Genomic DNA, 5,818 nt, shown 5'->3' with positions numbered 1-5,818 from the left:
AGCCAATGGCGAGGGCCCGGCACGCCCAGCCCGAGCTGCGTCACTCGCTGCGTCACCGGGGCAACCACCCGGCGAACGCCGTACAACTCGAGACTCAATCAGGAGCAAGGAACACGCCATCTCACCATGGGCTGCCCGCCAATGGGCCACCGCGCTCCCCTCTTCTTATTTCCTGATTGGGCTGCAGGATGCAGCTTATTTACATATGCTGATCGACCTGCGCACCGGGCGCTTATACTCCCTCTTGCTGCCTATGGGAGCCCCGCTCTGCCTCATCTCCTGTTGGCAGGTTGGTGCCCGTATCCTTCCGGGCAAAGCAAGCAAGCAAGCAAGCAAGCAAGCGGGCGGGGCGCCGTTTGTAAGCTCTTACTGTCGTGGTGCATCTACGGCTCACACTGATGCTAACCCACGCTGTGTGCCTGTGGTACCACCCGAATGCACTTTACCAAGGCATTAAGAAATACCATAATAATTCACAGCTCTCTTGCTTGTGGAAAGCAGTGGTGCCCCCTGACATTCAGAAAAAATGCAATATACTTACATTTGTGGCTTTTGGCCAAAGAGGAAATACTTTCTGTGATGTAGCTATGCATGCTCAATTTTTCTTTGCTCGTGAAGCATGGGGGGCTCCTTAGTCTCTTTGGGTAGGCATTGCCCACTCTGACTCAGGTGTGACATACTATTCTTGATTGCAGTACATTGTTCCAGTTTTGTGTGGCCATTTTGTGTTTGCCGGGTCTGAGCAATTCCAGGCTAACATGTTTAAATACAAACAAAATATAATCTGCAAGGATTTTGCTGTGGATTATTTACACTCCAGTTTTTCCAAAACTGCTTCTTGCATGTGCCATTTCATTTAGAAATATTTCAAGTAGCTCCACGTGGTACTGTGCTGTGAAGTGTTAATGTGATTCTCAAAAAAGGATATGCTGATGAAAAAGGTTTCCTAAGAACTCCACCCAAAGTAGTTGTCAATGATGAAATCATTCATGCCACCTCAGTCGTTTAGCATGTAAATACACTTTTCATTCTCATCTTCAAAGGGATGCATGTAAATCCTGATAACTTACTGATAAGGATTAACGTCAAGTACGAAGGAACAATGAAGAGATTTAGTTCTTTGGCTGAAATGATGCAGATGGTTAGGAATACCTTGTGAATAGGCCGACCTGACACATAGTAGATAAAAAGGCCTTGAAACTTAGTATTCTAGATAAGGAGGCCAACCTTGTATCTTGAGATAAGAGGGTGGTGCTAGTGAGAATTACGCTACTTAAGCCAGGAGCTAGAACTAAGTATGTGTGAAGACTGAGACTTTTGCATATGTTAATGAATTCCGGGAAATGTAATGAATATGTATACTCTAACTGTATATAACTTCTATGGTTAAGTGATTTGCCACGCACACTAGGTGGAGCGATCCCCTGTGCGTCCAGCGCTGCAATAAAGAATACCTCCTTTCTAAAACTCCAAATTGAGTCTTAGAGAGTTTGTTAGGAACTTCTTCGTTTTATTACTACTGTGTATCCATCTTCCCTGCTAGCTTCTTTCTTAACACTTTTGTTTTCTTGAGTATCTCACCTTTATTACCTGAAAAGAGTAAAATATTACCAACAAGATTTTGGGAGTAATTTGATAATATGCACAGCAATTGCTATAATTGCATATGGATATGACTAAGTCAAAGAAAAATAGCAATTTGTACACAGTTGCAACAATTATGTATAATTGATACATAATTTAAGATGACCTTTAGTATCTTGCTCTGTTTTCCACACTTTTTCTGTAGCAGTGTTGGTTTTCTTTTTTTATCTTCCGTGATGGAATATAATTTGGCAAGTAATAAACCCGCTAATTTTATCAAGTTCACTGGAAGCAGGAGTCATTATGATGATTTGGAATTTGCAGTCTGTGCAAGTATATGGCATAATGCTTTATGTCATCAAAAATTTTCATATCTGTAGCTCTCTCCCTGTGGCCTGCCTGCAGCCCAGCTTCACACTGACAGAGGCCATGGGAGCAGCATTGTCCCCACTGCTGCAGAGATGGAAGGCAAAGCTGAGGAAGAATGGTCTGTCCGAGGAAAACAGATGATTCCAGGTGACGCACGGAAACAAACTCTACAACTCACAAAGAGTTATAAAGCAGGTATGTTTATTGCGGCGCCGGGGTCGCACTGGGGAATTCTCCACCAAAAGTGCTCCCGACTAGTGTGCCGTTAGTCTTGGCTTTTATCTTTGAGACTATTACATATTCATCACAGTTCTTAGAAATCATTTACATGACTACACCTTTTACATGATTAATTACATAGATGCATTAATTATTTTATTCCATGGTCTCTACTGCCATCTAATGTCCTTTGCTTGCAATTTCAGTCCTCCAGGTGGTCGTTTACTTCCTCTGGTGGTCGTTTTGTAGTCTTCATCACTTGTCCTTTTAGTGAACCCTTTCCCTTGGCACTGCACACCATCCATTATCTTGGTTCCAAATCATTGAACTGGTTCTTAATGGTACTAGTTCCTTCATCGTCCCGGACAGTTCGTTTCACAGCCTTTGAGCTTCTTATTGATTAGTTACATTCCATTGTATATACCTTTAACACTTGACTACTTAGCTAAACATTTCTTAAACATCTGGTCTTCAAACAATCTTAGTTAATCACTTGACTAATCACTCTAAAGGTCTAAGGATAATACCTTAATTAATCACCTGAATAATTAATCTAGATTTAAAGATAATACTTTAATTAATCACTTGAATAGACAATCTAAAGGTCTAAAGATCATGAGAATATTTAATTGAAGTATACAATAATTCAGCAGCATGATTTCAATAGCAGCTTGGTTTCAATCACAGCTTGGTTTCACAGGGTTACATACAAGAGTGCTATTGCAAATACTGTGAAAACATCGGCAACTAATAATTTGATTATCTCAAACAAATTCCTACTCTTGAACACATGAGCCAATCATTGTGCTCAGGACAACAGATGAAGTTAGCTGCTTAAATGTGGCCATGGAAGTACACAAATAAGGAAAAGGGAGCAATTTTAGATGACACGCAGGTCAGTATGAGTATGTTCAGTGCTTCATGGCCCTGCTGAACGATGTGTGCAACAGGGCCAGAACCAAGAGCCCAACGCTAGCAAGGAGGCAGGAACTCTTGCTGAAGGTGTGGGGATGGCATCGCCACCCCAAGCAGGCCAATGCCAGTCATGCTGAGGGAGACTCATACCAATGGCGCCAAAGGGAGAGCTGCCTTGAACTTCTACCGGGCAGCCACTCCAATCTTACCCGTATCTGAGAGGCAACGCTTGTTGCGGACGAGCCCGCTCTGCCTCTCCCTAACCCGACGGGGAGCAAGTGCCACCCGACGGGGAGCGAGGCTCCGCTGGGCGCAGGCCTCCACAAGATCACCGCCTCCGCTGAGGAGAGCCGTGCGGCACGCTGGGGGGAGGGGTGGCCGCCGGCGGTGCCCGGGGGAGGGGAGCGGAGCGAGGCGGCAGCGGCGCCGCCGCCGCCATGGGGGAGCGGGGCGGCAGGGAGAGCGATAGCGACAGCGACAGCAACAAGAACGTCGTGGAGGGCTCTGTGACAGAGAGTGATGTGGAGGAAGAGGAGTTCCGTAGGAGGAGGTGGTAACGCGGTGTTTCTCTGTGCTGCGTGTACCTGTGCATGCGTGACAGCGGGTGTGGCGCAGGGAGAAGCGAGGGGCCCGCGGCTGTGGGACACGGGGCTGGGGGAGGCTCGCTCCCGGCCGCCCTGAGGCGAGGTGGGCCGCTGTCCTCGGCCTGCCGAGCTCTGGGTTTGATCTTAAGAAAATCCCAGCCGTACACGGGAACCACCCCCCACCCCCTGCATCTGAAATCCCAGAGTGCAAAACAGCTCTTCTCGATTATTTTATAAATATGAATTTTTTTTCATCTTTTTTTTTCTTTTATTTTCTGTTCAGACCAGTTTTGTGTACCCTTGGACTCTGTAGTTCCCAGCTCTACAAATAGGCCCCACTGATTTTACACATATCTTGTGGACCTCTGAGTTTGTGCTGCTGGACCCTCCAGAATAACATTTTAGTCAGTGGAAGTGAAACATATCAGAATCCTACTCGAAGGAAATAAGGAAAACACCAGTAAATAGGATTGCTGCTGATGTTATTTCTCCGCAACTTTAACTTAATGTTATTTTCATGACATTTTCTCTTGTATTCTTTAAGACGTGACAAAGGATTGAAACTGCCAAGCAGCTGCACTTTTTATTTGTACTCACTTTGTGGCCCGGTATTGCTTGGAAATATGTAAAGCAGTGATGTACCTCTCTACCTAAGGTTTTCTATGCAGAGTGACAGTATCGGGGGTATCCTCACAGTTTGGGGGTCCTTTACAGTTGGTGTTAGTGTTAGAGGTGCGCTCGCCCAGTGCAAGGTTAGCAGTGTCCTGACAGCAGAGGCTAATAAGGGTGTCAGGCTGGCCTCAACTGCCCTTTGAGTTTATAGGACTGAAAAAAGGAGGATACAACTGTTTGACAGCCTTTTTTTTTTTTTTATTTTGCAAAGGTTGTCTTTTGTTAATAAGGACATGGCTTTAACAACTGAAATAAGAATTAATGAAGGTAGGACAGATTCTTTTTTCAGTCTGTGTTGTTTTTTCTACGAACTGTTGCTGTGGATGTTGCCTGAGTCCATGCTATTTAAACTTCAGTGTTGCATGAAAGTTCATTCTTATTAACTGTATGTGCTCTCTTTTTAAATCCATATTTTTAGCTCGCATTTTAGAAACAAAAATGTTCGGTACATTTTTAATATTTGAAAAATAGGTTTGCTCTTAATTTCTCCATTCTTCCTATGTATAATAACTGAGAAGTGGGAAGTGTTTGAAATATTGTTGTGGTTTAACCCGGCAGGCAGCCAAACACCACACATCCGCTCGCTCACTCCCCCCACCACAGTGGGATGGGGGAGAGAATCAGGAAAAAAAAAGTAAAATTCGTGGATTGAGATAAAGACAGTTTAATAGAACAGAAAAGGAAGGGAAAATGATAATAATAATAATAACAACAATAATGATAGATATACAAAATGAGTGATGCACAATGCAATTGCTCACCACCCACCGAGCAATGCCCAAACAGCGATCACTACTTCATGGACCATGACTCTTATTTATATACTGAGCATGACATCATATGGTATGGAATACCCCGTTGGCCAGCTGGGTCAGCTGTCCTGGCTATGCTCCCTCCCAGCTTCTTGTGCACCTGGCAGAGCATGGGAAGCTGAAAAGTCCTTGACTAAAGGGTACTTAGCAACAACTAAAAACATCAGTGTGTTATTGTCCTGGTTCCAGCTGGGACAGAGTTAACTTTCTTCCCAGTAGCTTGGGGGGTGTGCTGGGTGGTGCTTGCACGGGGAGGGGGGGAGCACAGCCGGGGTGGTGGACCCAGCTGGCCAATGGGGTATTCTATACCATGGGACATCATGCTCAGTATAAAAACCAGGTGTGTGGGTGTTGTCCGAAAAGCAGATTCGTGCCCGGCATGCAAGTAACCAATTCCACACGTCAGGAGAGATATTGTTTTATTCAGGCCTGGGTGCTCGGTGGACTTGCCACAAATCAAGCACACCTGGTCTAGTCACCTTTCTGTTTATATCCATGCTTCTCATACATATTTTAAGATTCTCTTTTACATATTCATTAAATTTCCAAGAACTAATTATAATATTACATCATCCTAGACACATGCGCACTAAAGTCTTTGGGGTCTTCTTGAGGGTCTCGGGTGGTCTCTGGTGGTCGGCAGGGTAGTGAACTCTTCATGAA

This window comes from Calonectris borealis, chromosome W (genome assembly GCF_964195595.1).
Source record: "Calonectris borealis chromosome W, bCalBor7.hap1.2, whole genome shotgun sequence".
NCBI lineage: Eukaryota > Metazoa > Chordata > Aves > Procellariiformes > Procellariidae > Calonectris > Calonectris borealis.
Note: the sequence above shows the minus strand (reverse complement) of the source record.